Source organism: Falco punctatus, assembly GCF_963210335.1.
Source record: "Falco punctatus genome assembly, chromosome: 11".
NCBI classification, from domain to species: Eukaryota; Metazoa; Chordata; class Aves; order Falconiformes; family Falconidae; genus Falco; species Falco punctatus.
The window spans coordinates 93539-114787 of NC_137591.1; the positions used below are offsets into that span (position 1 = coordinate 93539).

General features: G+C 46.5%; 1 long non-coding RNA gene across 1 annotated transcript in view; it reads left to right on the forward strand.

Annotated features, from left to right (window-relative positions):
• Positions 1–258: 258 nt before the first annotated feature.
• Positions 259–21249, forward strand: part of LOC308071433 — a 127306-nt gene continuing 106315 nt past the window's right edge. Inside the window, exon 1 of the long non-coding RNA XR_013931204.1 lies at positions 259–1361. This is a non-coding gene — a long non-coding RNA (uncharacterized lncRNA). The remainder of the gene's footprint in view (positions 1362–21249) is intronic.

The window sequence follows — 21249 nt, forward strand, 5'->3', positions numbered from 1 at the left end:
TTCCTGGTGATCACCTTCACCTCCACCAAAGGCCCTCATGGGCAGCAGAGAAACCACTGTCAGCACCCTCTTTTCTTGTCAGGGCTGTGCTTCCCAGTCGTGTTTCTCTCTGCTGTTGAGGACAGCAGCGTTTGCTCATGTTCTTGGCATCCGGTTTCAGCTTTAAGATTCCAGGTGCTGTCCCCTTGGCCTCGTCTGCTGCTGCTGATCATTTCCTAGTAAGGGACAGACCTTACGCACTGCAGGAGCTGCAAACTGTGCCTTGCATAAAGGCACAAAATCTGTCTACAGCGCTGTCTGGGGTGCCCTCTACCCTGCCTGGTGAGGCTGCATCTGGAGTGCTCTATCCAGTTCTGGAATTCCTAGTTCAAGAGAGATGGGGAACTACTGGAGCAGGTCCAGTGTATGGATCCAAACATGAGGGGACCTGGAGCATCTCTCTTAGGAGTAAAGGCTGGGAGCTGGACCTGTTTACCCTGGTTTTCACCCTGCCCTGGTAGCCATGTGAAAGACATCATAAAAGTTTTGCTACCTGCTTTCTGTGTTGAGAAATTTAAGCGCTCCCTTTTGCATTCGTACAGAGCCCAAATGCTCCGTGGAAACCTCCAGCCACAGCTCCCCCAGAGAAGGTGTCAAGAAGGATTTCTCTTGCTGGATCTCACCTTGCCCTGGTGCCTATGTGCAGGACACCACAAAAGTTTGGCTACCTGCTTTCTGTGTTCAAAAATTTAAGAGCTCATTTTCGCACTCGTACAGAGCCCAAATGCTCCACTGAAATATCCAGCCACAGCTCCTCCACATAAGGTGCCACGGAAGAATTCTCTTGCTGTTTCTTACCCTGCCCTCCTAGCCATCGAAAGGCACACCACAAAAGTTCTGCTACCAGCTCTCTGTACTGAGAAGACTGGCCACTCGCCTTTGCACTCATGCAGAACCCCAAAACACGTTGGCAAAGTGCAGCAGTGCTCTCCTGGAGAAGGTGCCAGGCAGGAGTTCTCTTGCTGCTTCTCGCCCTGCCCTGGCAGCCATGTGAGGCACAGCAGAAAAGTTCTGCTCCCTGCTTTCTCTGGTCAGAAAATTGACCCAACACTTCTGCACTCATGCAGAGCCAAAAAAGTACGTCTTGGGCAAGTGCAGCACTGCTCCCCTGGAGAAGGTATTTAGTGGCTTTATTACTTTTGCTACAGAAAGGAGGCGATACAGCTGGTCCGGGGAAAGGAGAAAGCCGACAGCTTAAAACAGGCAGGGGAAGGCAGGGCGGTTAGGACTGCCTTTATGGAGTTCGGCGCTGTTCGCGTAGGCACATACACCTTTTGGCGCGTCAGTGAGTGTAGGGAGTAGGGTTATGGCACTGGCTGCATGTGCACAAACTCGTGCGCTCCGTTATCTATGGGTTGCTTTTATGGCGTGTAGAAACTAGGTTGCAAAATTGAGCCTTGGAGTCCAGAACGAGGCAGCACTGTATTTGCGGGAATCCAAGTAGTGTCTTCTCTCCCCAGAGCCACACCTCACTTGTCCCCCTTCAAACCTTGCAGCCGGTCACTTGGTTCACATGTTATCAGAGAATACCAAACAGGTGCAAGAACATGCTGGTACCTACTCCCTGTGAGAGCTTGTTCAGCACTGCTGTCTTTCTCAGCTGCTGGTCAGCCAAGACGACTGCCTCTGTGTGTGACAGCTGGCATTCCAGCGGTGACCTCTGCACGCCGCACAGACAAAAATAGGTGTGAAAGTTCACTGAGAAAGATCTATGGACATCTTTAATGACTGTGAGCTAGAGAAAAGAAAATTTCACATTCAGAATTCCAGGCTTCCCTTGAATATGGAAGGGCTTTGCAACATTGCCATGTAACTTCTGTATTTCACCCCAAGAGAAAAAATTCTTACTAGGAGCGTTCATGTCTTTGTCACATAAATGCCAAGGTAAAAACCCTAAAAGGTTCAGTAACACCAGAAGCGCCCCACAACCTTACCCATTTTGTTGGGCAGTTCTTTCTATCGTGGCCAGGTTTTCCACAACGCAAGCAAATGTTCGATGGTGGAGGTGGATCCCAGGGGTCTTTCATGTAACTAGAAGTTTTTTGAAAAAGAAAAAAAAAAAGGAAAACGTATGCATGTATCTTTCTTCTTAAAACAAACATCTCTACAATGTTCCCATAACCTTCAAAGAACATACCTGACACTTCCTTGACTGGGTTGTATTCACAGCAAGACTGTACCATCATAGCCTGTACCTTATCCTCTTTGGTAGCATTGTCTTCAGCCAGGTTGTCAGTCTGTTTAACAGGTACTGATTATTTGACATTCACGTTAGGCGACAAATAGGCTCTCTTTGTACCTTACATAAAGACTTGTGTAACCAATCCAATTTTCTTCCAAGTGGACTGAAGCTATGTGTAGAAAAAAGTACACCGCCAGCATTTTGAAGCTGGCCTTTAAGCTCCAGACTGGTTGAAGAAGCGAGCCACGGTACATTTAACTGAGATGCATGCAAGTAGCATTATTTATGTTTTGCAGCATTAAAAGGACACACAACTTAAGAGTTGTTGCAGATGATTTTGCTTGCTGAAATTCAGCTTCAGACCCAGAAGCACTAAAAGGAATCAAGCTTTTGATAATCCCTTAGCAAGGGATTTAAGAATTTTCTGTTGGTACTGGATTTTCTGTTGGTTTTTGTCTGCCCACAAGCTCTGCTTCTGGCCAGGAAAAGGAGTCCTTAACAGCAGCTATTGCCAAGTGCAGTGGAACTGCAGGTCCAACACGTACTCAGAAGCTGCTCTTTGTTGATCTTAAATGATTCCAAAACCATCCTCAGCACTCCTTTTCAAAACAATCGCCCTTTGACACCCAAAAGGAAACCTTTGGGATCAACGTGTCCCCAGGGAGGGCTCGACACAAAACCTCTGCGCAGACCTGCTGTCCCGTGATGCCTGCCAGCAGAGCTGGTGACGTGAGTGCTCCTTCCCTGTCTCCGTTGAGGATACTAAGGTTAGCAAAGCCCTCCTGTTTGTCTTGTTGACAGGCGTGCTCAGCCTGAAACGCGGTGAGGGAGCGCTAACAGGCAGCCCTGCCAGCCGGCCTGAAGGGCAGGGGGGATGTGAAAAGCAGCTTGGGGCCGCCTGAGAACTAGCACAGGCATTTACGGAGGGAACGCGCGGGAGCAGGGTGTTCTCTCGCTTTCACTCACTGGGAATGTGCAATCCATTCCTTCCCCCGGAATCTCTCATCTCTAAGTGAGAGACAGTCAACGTTTTAACTAATGTTTTACAAAATGCCTCTTTGTAAATACCTACACATACATGTTCTGTTAAAGTAGCAAAGAGTGTGTTTCCCAGAAAAGAAGTACCTGAATTTTGAGAAATTTTGAAGACTCTTTGATGGCCATCTGAATTGTGGACCGCATCATCTGATTTGTGGACCCCATTTTAAACTCTATTTAAGGAAAAGGAGGTATGGGAATGATACCACTATGGAAATAGACAGTTAGGCATTTCACAGGAGTCAGAAAATGGTGCGTCAGCCACAGCTGGTGACTACCAGCTCCAATATTTTGAAGATTAGGAAACTATTTCAAAAACTTGTTGACAAGTCTTCCCTAGAATTGTAATGCTCTTTCTAAGAAATCATTTGCGCAGTGCATTGCAAGAGTTGAAAAGCCCCTCATTCTTCTTCCTTGCAAAAAAAAAGAAAAAAACTGTTTACAGTTCTCTTCCTCTTCATTGTACTCCTCATTGTCATCTTCACCACTGTAGATGACAGTGGTGAAGACGTTAAACAGTGCAGAGCGTGTTGGTCTTAAAATATTCTCTTGAATTCTGCGTGATTATTTATGATGGGCTGGATGCAGAATCCCTGCCTGGAGACCCCGTTGCAATGGGGCATCTACAGCAAAGAACATTCTATTTATTTTGTTAGGAGGGAACTAGAACATGAAATCCAGGTTCAGACCAGCAGGCACAGTTTTTAAATCATTATCAGGCTGAAGGAACACTTAAATGGACAGATTATGCCTTTTAGGAAAATTTGTCTGTGGTGGCTGGCAAAAACACTTCTTCCAGCTACAGAAAATCTGAAAAAAGATGGACATGACCTCCTCTGAATGGACAGGGGAGGCACTGCTGATTAAAGCCTTTAGATAGCATACAAAGCATGACTAACCCCTGATTTCTCATTTTTATAAAAAAAGGAGTAATCTAAGGAGTTCTATAAAAAAGAAAGAAATGTTGTGGTTTATCTGTTTTTAAGCTTTTTGTGAGCTTTCCCAATCTTAATGGCTGTCCATTGCACGTTTAGTTAGAGCTCACAAAACAGAAGCCACTCTGTGCAGCTGTACCCTCAGCCCTCTGCACTACTGGCTTCTGCAGAAGCAGCAAAGGTACAAAGAAAAAACCCAAAACTCCATTGGTGAGGGGTGTATGTATTTACTTGACACAATGTTATTATTGTCCAAGGAATTGCATTTTAAAGACTGATCTTCAATTTTTGAAAATCACAGGCCGTCTTTACACTGCAGCACAGTGAAAATGTCACAGAGGTACCTTGGTGCCAAGAACCCAGCTCATCAGAGTGGTGGGCTTCTCCTCTGCCTCATTTAACCTGCTACCTAATAGACCTTGTGCTGGCCAAGTTCCGTGGTTCCCAGTGATGATCCCAGATTGACTGGAGCCAGATCAGGAGCTTCTACCCTTTAGGTCTTAGGGTTGAGTCTTAGGGTTAAGTCTTAAAGGTTAGGTCTTTAGGTTAAGACTTATGTCTCAAGGTTAAGTCTTGGAGGTAAGTCTTAGAGACACGCTGAAACTCGCCGGTATACTTTATTAATTGAGAACTAACATTAGAAAGACACGGCAAAACCACAAGTCAGTAATATCTACTCATGGTGGAGGAGAGGTCTGTCTTGAAGAAGGCTGGAAAACATGACCATTCAAACCATGCTGATGCAGCTGATACAGAACTGGACTGTACGAATACATCGATGACAGCAACAATGCTGTAGTCAGGCTTACATTTGAATATCTGCAATTGTAATCAGATTCTCTGTCCTCCATAAATCTGAGGAATACAGCAGTAATACCTGGAGCACAGAGAGCAGCTTAGGCTGAAATCAAACTTAGAAAGGTAACTACCAACATTTGGGAATGTGCTCAACTGCTTTCTGAGCTTCAGGTTTGGAAAAGATCAACTGCTCCTTCACCGTCCTGGCACAAAAGGCAATACGCTTTAGGACGTTGCTCTTTTTCTCTTGCCCGACACAGGCATTGTCTTTAGGAAACTAATAGGAATCACTTAAGAATGAAACTTCTTGTTTGCACGGTTTGCCAGCTGGCCACTCTCAGTCTTTCCTCTGGAGATAGCATGCAGCCCACACACACACACCCCTCTGGGGTGTAAGAATACCCTGCCCCCCCGCCCCCAAACAAAGGAAGCAGTCAAACACGGAGACTCGGACTGCTGGCAGATGGGAACCAATTACCAGTTCACACTGCAATGTGTCTCTCCGTTTACTCTAAAAGCAATACAAGCAAAAGCATACAATAAGGAATCTCTCTGCTTAGAGGAAACAGGATGGAGAACTTGACTCTCAGAAAAACCAACCCCAAGAACAAACCCAATTCAAACATCAGAACAGCTACCACTGTTGGACTTTGAATGCCACGTCCCAGCGGGCTGAAAAATCTAAGTCTGCTTTGGGACAGATACATTCAAATCTGCCCTGTCACAACACAATTTAACAGCAGCTTTAACAAGAAAGATACAACCAGAATGCCTCCGTAAACCAACAGCCACAAAGAAGGTGAACACACTGAAACCCCTCCCAAAGAACACAACGCGTTATGGCTACTTACCCAAGGTCTGTCTTGCCGGTAGCTTTAACTCCTCTAACAGGGACTCTCCTAACAGTTACCGATGAGTGCCTTGGAATCAGGGCATTGTCATCTGTGTATTCTGAAAACAACATCAATACAGAGAAAGCATCAGTCAGTTCGTAAGAGTGATATTAATATGTCATGACATAGCACCTCAGGGAACCCCTTTACAGATAGAAAAGCAACGTTTTACACACAGCGTCATGCTTTTATCATGTCCACACACTCACGGCACCTTTCCAGAAATCTTCAGGTCTGATAGTCAAACACAAGCAGCAAAATCTTTTCCATTTGTTTTGAATCGTTTCAATGCCAACAGCAAAATGGTCTCTAAAGTCACTAAAGCAGAGTCTGCTACAACATGAGGCTCTTTCCTGATCTAACTTTCATTGCTTTTGCTCCTGTTAGCTTACAAAACCCTAGAACATGTCTCTATAATAGCGAGCACGGAAGAGGACACCCCCACCCCGCCTCCCACCTTTTCAAACGCATCCCAACCATCCATTTTGCCTTCCCACCATCTTCAAAAAGAGTCCACCATCTCTTTTTTTTCCCCCAGTGATGTGTAAAATCCTGTTTACTTTTAGCTTCTATTAGCATTGCTTCTATTACGAGATTTCCGTGATCACGCGGCTCAGAAAAATCTGAACAAGTTGGCCATCTTCACTCAGGGTTCACTGAAGGGTCTTTCCAAGATCATGCCAACATTTAGTCAGGACTCCTGCACAAAGTTATAAAACCCACGACCATATCTCCACAGGGAAGATCTCCAAGAACCCCCTTTAGGCAGGACATCCAGGCCTAGTTCTTTCCTTCATCTTCTGAAGGTGACCTTAGGCACGTAGATGCTGTTCAATAAAAACGGAAATTCACCGTTATGTATAAAACCCCAAAATCTGGCATACATGTGTCTGACACTGAATTGTATTCCTTAGCTTTGCTCTGACAACCGCTGGGGGATTTTTGCATTTTCACAGGGAAAACACCCTTACAGAAGTTCCAGTAAGCATCTGTGTCACAACCTGTACGTCTGCCTCTACCTGCATGTCTGTCTCTACCGCTGTATATGACATGCGATCCCGTAACACCCCCAAGACCCCTAACACCGTGCTGTTAAGTCTGCTCACAGATACTCTCCTGAACATACTTTACCTATCTGTAGGTAAACAGCGTGTTTAGGTCCAACCACTGGAAAGGCTGGGGCCAAAGTTACAGTTACCGCAGCAGGCATGTTATTCTGTTTCAGTTTTAATACATCAAAGAGGAAGAGGAAAAAATCCTATGAGTACACATTGTAAAGACAAGACTGTTGTGGGAATGTCACAGAACCACAGGAAAAAAGAAAAAAAAAACCAACCGATAAAATTTGAATGTTTAAGGAATGGAGACAGTTTCCAAGTCTTTGTATTTCTGACAAGTCATATTCCAAAGTCTTCAATCACATGCAAGCTTTGCCAGACGGTAGATTACCAAACTGAAACAGCACGCTAAGTAATACAAAACCATTACCGTCTCTGAGAATCAAGCACCATTTCTCAGATTCAAAAGAACTTAGGGCTTCTCTAAGAACATTTTTAGGTATATTCACCATAACTGATCTGCCATAAAACTTCAGTACTGCCCTGACACCGTCTAACATGCAGTACCACGACAAAAATGCACCGTTTGAAAGAAACGAAGAAATGATGCTCAATAGCATCTGAATGAACATGTCTTTGGTGCAGCAAAGAAGCTGTATTAGCAAGAAATGCCAAGTATACTTTAGACGGAACACTCGTGTACAAGATGGCTTTCCAGGGTCTGCATAGATTCTCACTCACAGATACACTCTTGATCCCAAACATTGCTACTGAGCAGTTTCTGCAGCAGCCAAGCACCACTTTTCCAATGCGGTGGAGTAAAAGTAGCTGAAGACAAATTTCAGTCACCAAACCCACTTTTTTTTCCCCTTTAAATTAGCCACCCACTCCTTTTCTATCACGTTCAGCCTTCTCTGCCGGCTTTCAAAGAAATCTGGCAGGTTTGTGATGACAAGGCATTGTCCCACATTCCCTTCTCGTTTTACCTAGAAGGGTTCCCAGAAACCAAACCTCTTCCACGCGCGGTGTCGCACACGGACCCCGTACGCTGCTGTGCCTGGCTGCGCACACAGCCCTGACGGCAGCTGCCAGCGCACAACCACGGAAGAGCAGCTCTGAGGCCCCAGCACAAGTCACCGCTGCCGGCCGCGGCCCAACCGCCTCACTGGCCACCTGCGCTGCCGCCAGCCGGCCGGTCCCCGGTCCCCGTGCCCGCCGCCCCCACGCACCTTCCATGGTCTGGGCGTTGGTGACCTGCAGGTCGCAGCGGGTCGCCTTCAGCCTCTTGCAGCCCATGATCTGGCGCCTGAGGTCGCGCAGGGAGATGTGGGGGCCGTGAAAGGTGACCACATCAGAGCTCAGCCTGGAGGAGAACTTGTAGTGGACACACGACATGGCCGGGGCCAGGCGGTGCCTGCTCCGCGATGGCACCTCACGCAGCAGCTGGCCTTGCGGCCCCCACAGCAGGTCAGGGCCCACCGAGGGGCTGGGGCCAGCAGCGCGGGCTGAGCCCGCCGGCTCCTCCTCGCAGCCCCGGTGGGAGGACGATGGCGACAGGCCCTGGCTCGGCCTCCGCTCCCTCCTCGCACCAGCGCTGCCAGGCCAAGCTGCTCGCTATGGCAACCCGGGCGGCTCCGCATTGTGACAGAGGGGCTCAGGGGGCCACTCAGCGCCCCTGGGGGAGGGGCCTTCATCAGCCCCGCCTGGGCCGCCGGTGTCCCTGCTGTCCCCCAGCCTGTCACTGCCCCGTGCCCTGTCACACTCCAGGGCTGCGGTGTCCCTCCTGTCACCCCCTGGGGCCTTCACCACCCAGCGCCACCTGTCAGCCCCTGCGCCTGTGGTGGCTCTCCCAACAGCCCTGGGCACATCACCGCCCCGTGCCCTGTCACCCCCCAGGCTGTCACTGCCTGCTGTCCCCTCCTGTCACCCCCCAGGCTGTCCCTGCCTGCTGTCCCCTCCTGTCACCCCTCAGGCTGTCACTGCCTGCTGTCCCCTCCTGTCACCCCCCAGGCTGTCACTGCCTGCTGTCCCCTCCTGTCACCTCCCAGGCTGTCACGGCCTGCTGTCCCCTCCTGTCACCCCCCAGGCTGTCAATGCCTGCTTTCCCCTCCTGTCTCCCCCAGGCTGTCACTGCCTGCTGTCCCCTCCTGTCACCCCCCAGGCTGTCACGGCCTGCTGTCCCCTCCTGTCACCCGCAGGCTGTCCCCAGCCACTGACCCTTCCCATCACCCCCAGGCTGTCCCCAACAGTTGTCCCCTCCTGTCACCCACCAGGCTGTCCCCACCAGCTGTCTCTCCTGTCACCCCACAGGCCTGTTACTACCAGCTGTCTCCTCCTGTCACCCCCAGACTGTCCCCACCTGCTGTCCCCTCCTGTTCCAAGGCAGCCTGGGGAAAATGCTGGGGCTCTGCCGGGTGGCACTTGGCTGCCCGCACCGCAGGGACAGCGCGGGGAGGGGACATCTCAGGGTGTCGCAGTGTTGTCCTTGTTGTACTCCTCCATGGTATTAATGATGGTTCCTTTTGTAACTGGCTTTTATTCACTGTCTGACGGGGCTTCCTCTGGTAGAACCAGTGCCAAGAGGAAAAAAGGGCGCAGTCCAGTCCTAACGGGCGAGGTGCACGCTGTCATCTTTTGTAATGCTTCATAAAATAGCTTTTATTTAAATTCTGTATCTGCAGTATTTTTTCCAAAAATGTTCAGTTAAGGGAAGACGAGAGAAAGGGTGAGTCCACTAGCACGAGCGGGGAGAGCCATGCGACCTTGACCTCAAGCGGGGATAACCACGTGACCTTGACCTAGAATGACAGCCCCGACTCTTCTCTCTGCCTCTTCTTGGATACGGTGGTGATCGTGGGTAGGAATGAGAGGGGTCACGGCTAGATGATTGAGAGCAGCAGCGAGGGTGGGAAGGACCTGATCTTGACTTGCAGTAGGTATGCGCACTTCTAGAGCGAGAGGAAGTGGCACAGGGAGACCTGGACCTTAAAAAACAAAACGCAACACAAAGGAAATTAATGAAGTTACTTCAAAACAGTCACTCACACCATTTTTTTTTTCTCCCAAATTTGTTTGGGTTTGGGTTTTTTCCTCTCCATACGCTTATGTCAAAGCTTCTTTCAGCTGCTGATATACCGCTCCTGCAAACCGAAGAGCACGGCGGCATGTAAAGGTTTCTGCTTACGAGCCAGAACAGCTGCTGCTGTGGTAGTGTAAAAACATGCAGGAAGGGTAAGTCTGTTCCCACTCACTTCTATCGCATGGACTACCCTAGCTATGGATGGATTTCAGGGGTGTCTACTGGTCTCTGCTGGTACATGGACATGCAGATGTCTCACTACCCAGCATCCACCTGCAGCGCAAATCACTCTTGTTGCCGTAAGATGCAAAACAAGTGAGTCTTAATGGCTACGGCGCAGTATCAACTGTCAGGAAAGCAGGCTTTAGCCTGGAGGCAGTAAAGCTCCATTTGAAAATGCCAGCTTAGTCTATTTAACTTCGCTACGTATTCGGCAATTTGTACAGGATGCAAAATGCCCCACTTCTAGCCAGTTGTAGCCAAATCCTGCACATACCTCTAGCTCCAACCAAGGCCAGTGACTGCATTTCAAGAAAAATCCTAGCTAAAAGCTTCTAAACTCAGTCTCCAGTAAGCTGACGGAATGCCACTACTCTGGGAAAGATACTGACAGCATTACTACAGAGAGCTCTTCAGATTCCTGCCCAAGGGCTTTTTGAGGACAGAAGACATCAGCTATCTTTAGATTTTTCTTCACAAGTTATTCCACGTATGTTCATTCCTCCTCCAACTGAAGATTTCCTTACGCAAGTCTGATCTTTTAATTTGTAAGAAAAATTTAAGGATGTCAGCAGAATCTGAGCAAAAGGCGCCAGTTTGCAGTCCAGGTTGCAATCCGTCTGTGCGAGATTAGATGACAGAGGCACAAAGGCAATTCCTCTCACGTACCTCCTCCAAAGTGCTTTGAGGTAACAGTTACAGTCAGAGCACGGAGGCGCAGGAATCCACATCTGTCCAGTTTCTAGCCTCCTCAGGGCTGTCAGGAGGCAAAGGATGTCACTACAGAGAAGCTTTGGCAAAAGAGACACCCGTTCCTTCTCAACTGCTGCCCAGTTATAACTATCAGTCACCTGTAATCCCTGCCATCTTTGAGCTAGGGACCTACATGTGGAGCTCCCATCACTGCTCGTCCCTTGAACCATCCAACCCACCTCAGGATAGAGAGGTGGACTGGAACTCCTCCTGATTCTTCTAGACAATCTGCTTCTCCGTCAGGGACATGCAACGCAATTCCCTGGAAAATGAATGCCTGCGCTCCTCCTGAAACTCCTCACGTGCCACCAATTCCATAGAAGAAGTGTTTGTGAACACTTCGGGTCTGGGCTTTTTCTTTTCCCTGTTAAAATCAGTTTGACCATTATTACAATTATAGATGGGTATTTATTCCAAACAGACACCAAAATACAAAACACGGCCAAGATGAGAAAATGTCTACTGCATGTAATGCCAAACATGAACATCCTAGTCAAGCAAAGCGAGTTTAGAATTCCCCCAGGATTTAGGGGAAGTTCTACAATTCCATTTGTCTTGCTTGAGTTTTGCACATTTACCAACTGCAATGAAAAGGTCTGTTGGATAAAACACGATGCCATTTTTGCTTCTGCCAGATGCACTTTAGTGTAACTGCAGTCCAAGGTGCTAACGAAATACCAAAGCGCAAACCCGTGCAACTTCCTGGAGCCAAACACCTACTCCTTTTGAAGTCTCCATTGTTCCCGTAAAACTCCTCCCTAGACAAGGGAGGCCAACGGCATCCTGGCTTCTGCCTGAAAGACGGTGGCCAGCAGGACCAGGGGAGGGATTGTCCCTCTGTACTCAGCCCTGGTAAGGCTGCACCTCCAACACTGGGTTTGGTTTTGGGCCCCTCACTACAAGAAAGACACCGAGGTGCTGCAGCGTGTCCAGAGAAGAGCAACAAAGCTGCTGAAGGCTCTGGAGCACAAGTCCTGTGAGGAGCAGCTGAGGGAACTGGGGTTGGTTAACCTGGGGAAAAGGAGGCTGAGGGGAGACCTCACTGCTCCCTGCAACTACCTGAGAGGCAGCTGTAGTGAGGTGGGGGTCGGTCTCTTTTTTTCCCAGGTAACAATTGATAGGAGGAAAGGAAGTGGCCTCAAGTTGCGCCACAGGAGCTTGAGATGGGATATTTGGGAAAATTCCTTCACCAAAAGGTTTGTCAAGCGTTGGAACAGGCTGCCCAAGGAAGCGGTTGGGTCACCATCCCTGGGTGTATTAAAAGAAATGTAGAGGTGGCGCTTAGGGACCTGCTGTAATGGCGGACTGTGTAGGTTTAGGTTAACTGCTGGACTCAACGATCTTAAAGGTCTTTTCCAACTAAACCTAAATGACCCTGTGATCCTATAAAGAAAGTGCTGGTGTCGCTGGGAGGGTATTTGAATGAGTCGCTGGCAGTGCTGTTGGCTGATGACATGTTTGCAGGAGCTGGGGGATATTCTGGAGCGGGGCGGGGGTATACCCAGCAGATGGAGGCTGACCAGGCGGAAACTGAGGAGGTAGTGGTGGTGGTGGTACCGCCAGCGGGAAAGGAAGCGCCTGGGGTGGGCGAGGATGCAAGGGAGGTGGAGGCACAGGTACAAAGGCTGCTGTTGATGATGGCAGTGTCGGGGCCCGAGTCCTCTGGGTACGTGTGCTACGTGGATGTCCTCCATTTGAACTTCCAGAGAAACCCAAAACCGCGTGTCACTGTCACACTCTGCCCTGATTTTAAAGAGGAATGTGAATGAAGCGGGAGCACGGTGGCGAGCCCTTCTTGTTCTCAACCTGAGCATTTTTCTGGCAGCTTCCTGTCCATTTGAGCCTACCCTCATTTCTGGATCCTCACACTTGCCTTCCACATCCTCACCCCAAGCAGTTGCCTCAGGCTTCTCCCCCTCCATTCAGCTTTGTGACTGTGGGCAGAGGCTGCCCACGCTTAAAGGAGACTCCCATCTCCCAGGTGCCAGGTGCCCACGGCTCCTCTGCCACTCCTCCATACACTTCCTACTTCACACTTCCGAGCTTCAAAGTACTGCACAGATATTAACCAAGCTTCTCTCAAACTTCCTTTCAATTCTTCCCCATAAACTTCCTAGGTTGTTGCCTTGCGATGATCTGTTTGGCCTGGTCTTGTCCCTGAACTGTTCTTTCCTTGCTTACTGAACCTGAGAATTTTAGGTATCTCTGGGACGGATGCTGTGTTTTCTTTTGATTTATCTTTAAGATTTTATAAACACGACGCACACTTATAATCTATCCATAACAAATACATACCGAAAGGAAGAACTAACTGGTATGGCAATAACAGCAAAACCAGATTCCTCTCTCTCCAACGGAGAGAAAGCAGCTTGGCTATTTGAGATGACTAGATAAAAGAAATTCAAAATGGTCACAAAAAAACAGCACTGACTCTTCCAACAATTTGCTCCATCACTAAGTCATTAAAAATCAAATGTTGGAGGCTGACTTCAATTGGGAAATCAATTTCTTCAGCCCTATCCAGCCAGTAATTCGAAAGGGTGGCTTTGCACCTCATCCTGTCATTATGTTTAATTTTGATATATACTTACGGTTTCCTCCAAAAGTGTTTGTTTTTCAGAGTCTACTTTTGGGTCACATACTGGAGTTTGATTTGTAATCGTTTTACTGCAAGCACAGATCCCCTTTGTTAGAGCCAACTCAAGCTGAGCCACTTAAAAATGAATTGCCACTTGTATTCTCCACAGCTACCTGTGCATAGGCATTTCATTATAAATCAGCTACTGTAGAAGTAATGTAGGTGTTACAGCCTGGTTTAACAGGTTACAAGTCGTCATAGACTGAATTTCTGTGAAATACTTACAGTCCCCAGCCTGGTCTGCCACCTGCTGAGCGAACTGCACTGGCTCTCATCGGATGACCTTTTGGAGTGGGGAGAGGAAAAAGAAATAAATCCCATTCAGTTCATCTGAAGATAATTTTTTTAGAAGAAATTCTAAAGTTACGGTCACTCACCAGGTGTGGGTATTTTTTGCTCTTGGGGGCCCAGAAGACATGGTACTGCCGGTTGTCTTGCTACAGGGACCGGAAAGCCCTTGTGAATAAATGCAAAGAGTTGGAAAATAAGCTCTAATAAATACTGTATTTCAAAAGCATATGTTGAAATAAAACTTAACAGACCGCTGACTGACAGAGAGGAAGATTTAGAAAGTTTGGTGGCAGTCACCTGAGCAGCAGGTGTCACAGTCACAAGTGGTCGTGCAGGCGGTGACGGCGGCTGTCGCTGCTGCTGCTGAGTCTCCTTATGGAGCCCTGTTGTGTAGCCGGTTCCACTGTGGAAGTTGTTCACAGCCTAGAGGCAGAAGAACATTGACAAAAAGATCAAAGTGTCGGATTATGAAGACAATAGATGAAGAAAAGCCTCCACAGGGTAAAATGACTTGTATAATCCTGTACATGCTATCAAGGCTAGAGTAAAGCAGCACACAGAGATAGGAACACATCACAGGAAACACTGCTATTAAGGACTGGGAGCTCAGAGTATCTGTAGTTAAAGGACTTCAGTGTTAACAGCGAATCTGAGAGGCAGGCAAGCATGTTTAGACAAAAGTTTGACCTGAGTTTGCCTGATTATCTCTAAAGAGTTGTCAGCTTCTGTAACAACAGACAACGCATTTGAAAAGTACATGCAGCCTTATTCAGTTTATCCTTCTTTAAGATGTCAACAATTTCTTCCCTTTCAGCTTTTTACAAACAGACTTTCCTTACAAACAGTTGATGAGAAAGTCACCACGTTACCTGGCGCAGGAAGTTGTTGGCAACTAAAGCGTCAGGAGAAACACCTGTCTGATGACACGCCGGGCAAGTATGTTCCTCTGACTCCAGTAAAGCTGTTCTAATACCTGTGTGTAATTAGAAGCGTCAAAATAGGTTTCAGCCAAAGTAGGGAAATCTTTGGGGTTCTCATCAATGATAAGAACACACAGACGATTAATGGGTGGATATGGTCTTGAATGGAGAGCACGAAGCTATAAATGGTCAGTAGTGTAAAAAATGCCCAGTACGCAGCAAATCGCTATACAGTTTTGACATTCCCCCGCTGTAACAGCTGAAGACATAGAGCGGGCTGTGTCCTGATGTTTGGACTAGTCTTTTTTCCACTACCGAGTACAGCAAGAAGCCACTAACATCAAGGCTAATGAACAAAGCACATCTCAAAAAGCCGTGAGTCGGTTCGAGTTTTGAAGGTTTAACCAACTCCTGTGGCAAAGAATGTAGATTAAATGCCCGACTGCCTGTTTGTGGCGGACCAGAGTCAGTCACCAGAGCTGGCTCTATAGTTGTGTATGAGAGAAAGAGCTGTGGACAAACTACGTGCATTCCACATCTAATACTGTAATCACCTGCACAATTATGCACTCTTCTCGTACTCGACCTTCCGCATGTGAAGAAGATTTGACTAGATACACAGAAAGGGAAAAAAGCTCTGTGGCGCCTTTTTTTTTTTTTTTTTCCCCCCCATTACGGAGAAGAGGCCTTTCCTACTCCGGGCGTACTGAAGTATGAAACAGACCGCGTAGCACAGGTGATCTCCTATTCCTGCTTTCAGAAGATCCGATGTGGTGTTTTGGATTAAAAAACACGGGAGGGGAGTTTACTCCTTACATGACATTACTCACTTACATTCGTCACAGTAACTTGCTCCACAGCAGGGAATAAGCGCTGCATCCGTCGCTGGATCTTTACAAATGGGACATAACAACTCGTTTGGAACAGGCCTGTCTGCGGAGGAGGAGGAGGGCTCCTCTGGTAAAAAGGGTGGCTTTTCCTTTTTCTCTCTAGCATAAGCTTCCCTGGAGGGCAGGTGGGGAAGGAAAAAGAAAAAAGTGAAAGATGGGAAAGGAAAAATTTTCCAAGCTTTGGATTTTATCAAAGGAAGATAATAGATGGAAGTCTTCTCACGCCACATTGGCTTTCTACAACGTAGGCATTTACGCTAAATGACTTCTCTAGAGCCACACTATCAGAAGAAGAAGGAGGGGGGAACATTTTTCCTTCTGCAGAACTCTCCCATCTGTCGGATCAACTACGAAATTAGCTCAGACTAGAAAAATAATTGCTTGACAGCTAGAGAGCAGGGGAAAGGAATCCCACCTCTCCTTTGCCAGAGGGTAAATGCAAATTGCTGGATCAGGGTAAAGTTCGTCCCCAGGTAATTTCATTTTGTAAATGAAAGAAGTCTGTGCTACAGCTTCTACAAGAGGAAATCCATGACAGAAAAAGGGAAGTGCTACCGAGCGCACTTTCCAACAGCCACTCTTGTCAGCACACAGCAGTAATTTCTTAGTTTATAGCAACAGGAACACTTCAGCCCGTTTCACACATGAGATTTGCTAAAAGTCAGAGGAGGAGGAAATCTCAGTCCAAGGGCTATTTGATAAATTTTGCAAGAAGCCTTTGAAACGTAAACCAGAAGCAAAACGAGCATTCAGAGAGAATGATGCCAGCTGGAAACACTACTGAAATGCCTTGCAGAAATACAGGTTCTTAGCATACCCCAAGGTCAGCCAGCTTCCCGGGGCATGAACAGCAGGACTACTCTATTTCAATATGGGAAAGTATTGCAGATTTTAAGGTTAAGATACGACGGTAGTGCTTCCTCCCTCGTAATTAGAGGCTGGCCACCTCGGCTGCATTGCCACTCAGACATTTACGCATGGTTGCTCTCATTCGCATTTTGGTCGGCCCAATTAATTCCATACTTACGCATTAATAGTTGGTATCGCGTATTTCCCAGCCTTTGTCAGCATGGCACCTTTTGTGTTGGGATCCTTCACCTCCATCAGGAAACTCCTTGGAATTCCGGTGCTCCTTTTAATTCTGCGAACAGGCTCCACATTTTTGTCCTGTTGAGAACAGAAATGCAGACATCTCTCCTCTTCAGACGCACACTTAAAATGACGTTTCAGAGATAATTTTAAGCAGCGAAAGCCTTTAATCCCCTCCTTTTACCTAACATAATGGCTGCTCGACTCATACTCCTGCTTTCCCCAACGAGCATAGCCAGGACGTACCACAGGCTTGAGCAGAGTTTTGAACCCAGTCGTCATTCTTTGGCTTAACTTCAGGACCCTTCAGGGTGAAATAGCCCTTTGCTCACCATCCGCTCAGAGCAGAGACCTGTTCCCCCTCCAAAGCCCTTGGGCAACGTGTGAGAGCTTAATTCAGGGCTCCAAATCAGCCCCCATGGAAAATTACATTCACTTCTATATAGGAAGGCTGACTTCATCCCTCCTGCATGTACATTCAGGGACTGATGTTAAACGGCATGAATATTCAGCCAGAGGCTTCTGTAGTTAAAACCGACAGATACTCAATAGACGGGGTCAACAGAAACCTCTTGTTTTTAGAGGAAATGCCAACAACTTTGAACTGTCATTAGAAAGAGTTAGAACCAGGAAAATTTCCAGTACTATTGAAATAGATACAAATATGTATGAAAGTTCACTGAGACAGATCTATGGACATCTTTAATGTCTGTGACCTAGAGAAAAAAAAGTTTCACATTTAGAATTCCAGGTTTCCCTTGAATTTGGAAGGGCTTTGCAACATTGCCATGTAACATTTCGCCCCGAGAGAAACAATTCTTATTGGGAGTGTTCATGTCTTTGTCACATAAATGCCAAGGTAAAAAACCCTAAAAGTTCGGTAACACCAGAGGCCTGCCCCAATCTTACCCTATTTACCGGGCAGTTCTTGGCATAGTGGCCAGGTTTTCCACAGCAAAAGCAACTGGATGATGGTGGAGGCAGATCCAAGGGTTCCCTCAAGTAACTAGAAGGTTTGGGGAAAAAAAGGAAAAGATATGCATGTGTCTCTCTTCTTAAAAGAAACATCTCCATACTTTTTCCATAACCTTTGAAGACCACATTTGATACTTACTTGGATGGATCGTATTCATGGCAGGACTGTATCATCATCGCCTTTATCTTATCCTCTTCGGAAGCATTGGCTTCAGCCAGGTTGGCAGTCTGTTTAACAGGTAATGGTTATTTGACACACACATTAGGCTACAAATAGGCTCTCTTTGTACCTTACATAAAGGCTTGTGAAGCCAATCCAAGTTTTGTCCAAGCGGACTGAAGCTATGTGTAGAAAAAAGCACACCAGCCAGCATTTTGAAGCTGGTCTTTAAGCTCCAGACTAGTTGAAGAAGCTAGCCACGGTACATTTAACCAAGAAAGATGTGTGCAAGTAGCAGTATTTACATTCTGCAGCGTCAAAAGGACACACAACTTCAGAGTCGTGGCAGTTGGTTTTGCTTGCTGAAATTCAGCTTCAGACCCAGAAGCATTAAAAGGAATCAAGCTTTCTATAATCCCTCAGCAAGACAAAAGATTCTTTTCAGCAGACATCTGACCATCATGTGCTGTAGGCAGTCCAAACCGCACGGTTCCGCCCCCTCCCCCGCCGCCACTCGCTTCTTCATAGGAAGTGACTGAACTACAATTTTTTTCCAGTTGGCACTGTCCTTTTAACACGCAAATTGTAATATAAACCTTACGCAGAACTAGATCTTCGAACTATGGAAGCCAGATGTTTTTTTTTTACACAGTACTTCTTCAAATGTTTCTATTACACACTAGTCCAGATACAAGCAGGGTCAAAGGGGGTGACTGTAAATTATATGGAACTTCAAGCACCTATCCTACAGACCAACTGCTCATGTTTTCCTTTTTACATGCATTCACTCACAAAAGCAACCAACTAGTTTCCACATGTTATTAAATAGCTGTTCCATATACGCAGGAACATAATCCAGATCGCCATCTATGAAATCATTTCCAGTAACATTTGCAGAGAACTTTTATAGACACTTGACTGATTTGTCTGAACCCAAATGGTTTACAAAACACACCCAAACCCCACAACACATTCCTAGGAACAGGCCGACATTCAACTATGGCATTCAATACATAGTCATAGCAAAGCAGAAAAGTTCTTACTACACATTGCCTCCTGTGCCAGCCTGCACTAAAGAGGTTAGGGTAACAGTTTGGAGCTGCTTTGTTACCTATCTCCGTATTTCTGAAATCTCTGAATTTCTCAAAAGCTTGGACAGTTTTCCACATTTTAGAGTAAATTTCACATGCCTTTACAGAACCAAGGGACAGCCCTGAGGGAGGCCAATGTCTTTTGGTGGCTGCTTCCCAAACTAATTCTGCACACACCCCCACCCCCACCCTGCCGCAAAATGTTAATTAACACAATTAAATTTCTGCAGTGAGCGAGGGAAGACGTTCCCAGAGGGAAGAGATTTCTTTCTCGTGGAAATGAGCTCTGGCCTTCATTTTCAGAGGAAAGAACTAGCTCCTCTGCGTTAGGCCCTGCCTTCTCTAGTCTTTGTAACTTTAAAGGCTATGTTTTTAATCACTTCTGTGGCTAGCACTACGCCTCTTCACCAAGTGCAATCACTAGTGTTTCTCCAGACAACGTTACACGTTGCTGAGCACAAAATACCAGCAGTTCCATTACAAAACATGCTTTCAGGCGGTCACGTCTGCTGATGTGCCTCGCATAAACACTGGCACAGTCCTATCAACAATTAGGTGCACTTGCACAGTTTGCACAGTCTGCATGTAAACAAATTAGGTTGCGTCGTCCTCTGTCTGTATGCCACAATTCAGGCAGTCCCGCACCATTCAAAGAATGGACCTGTAACTGTAATGACTAGAAATTCAAAAACAGCCATGTAATTGTCCATGTTCCAGAAACACGTCTGTTCTGGCTGTTGCAAAGGCCCTAGAAATGTCCATAACTTACAGCCAATTAAATCCTGCTGTAAAAATTGTGTTAGTTTCCAATGAACAATGAGCGGGACGTATGAAAAATGGTAAACAGCTTCTGAAGTGCTGCTTCTTTGTGTCTTGCAGATGGGTAACACTGCAGCATTACACTGAGGCCAGTAAGGTGCTCCCCTTCCCTCTTCCCAAGCTGGGAACTACTCTCTACAGGATAGTATCAAAGTAACATTTTAAAGTTAGGAGAAACACTCTGAATTATTAACAATTAATGTTTTGCTCATATTACAGCAGTTATCCAGCTAGAGAGCACAGTGTAAGGTTTACAAACGCTATTTCACAAGCAAGTACATCTAAGCATACCTTAATAAGCTGGGCCAGAGAAAGAGGTGCAGAAGGGTCGCCAACCTGTTCAGAAAAATTAAACACATATTCAAGTTCTACAATCAAAACAGAGCAATAGTTCACCCCTACTGCTGTATGAAAGCCTGCGCTATATCCTCTGAGCGTCACCGGAAGAGCCATCTCCAAGCCAGTGGAATTTATACTTGTTCAAAACAAAGTCCAAACCTTAAACAGCTTAAGTATGCCTACGTTGTTAAGGAGAAGAAACTAAAGCAACCAACCCCTCCTGAGATCAACCTATTGCTCAGAATACCTCAGAGGGGGACCCTTGTCAAATGCTCACAACTGCTTAAAAGACGGAGGGTCAAGGAAGCTGTCCATTTTCAGCTCGAAAGGATCTAAAAAAAATATTTCCGTTTATTTGAGAAGGAAGTGTCACTACAGGAAACATTGTCAGTGCAGTTTATAAATTAATCAGTTAATAGCTCATCATTTACTAAATGCACACAGGTGTGATACATGAACGCAGTATAGTTTTTGCGCTGTCTTTCGTTTACTTTAATTAGACCCCAGGTTCACGAATTTCTAGATTAAGTTATCCTAAGAGCTTACAAAGTGATCAGATCCAGTGACCTAGAGCTCGTGTAATGCCTCACTCCATTCTAGTGAAGAACAAGCAGTTATACTTACAGATGAAAACCAAACACCACCACAAAGCAATGTTTGTACTATGAGGGCTATTTTGAAATGCATCGCTGCACGTAGCATTCCCCCCAAGGGCCAAATGGAGATCTAGGCCATTACTAGTCAAGTATCTCCTCGAGTTACTTATTCATGTCTTAGCAGCAGAACAACAGTGTTTTCTGACCGGAAGAAAAATGCTGCCCCTTTTCCAAATGTAAATTCAAAGTGGTGGTGTACCAAGTTCAGTGGTGCAAACCTTGAACCTACAAGCTCTACAAATGAGCCTACATTATCTGTACAACACACAGTCATACAAGAAATAGTCTAGCCTATTCAGTACGAAATGCAATGCGTTACTAGGCACAAATACCATTATTCACATTAGAACCGCACAAATGTTGGCATTGCTCAGTTTTCACTATGCT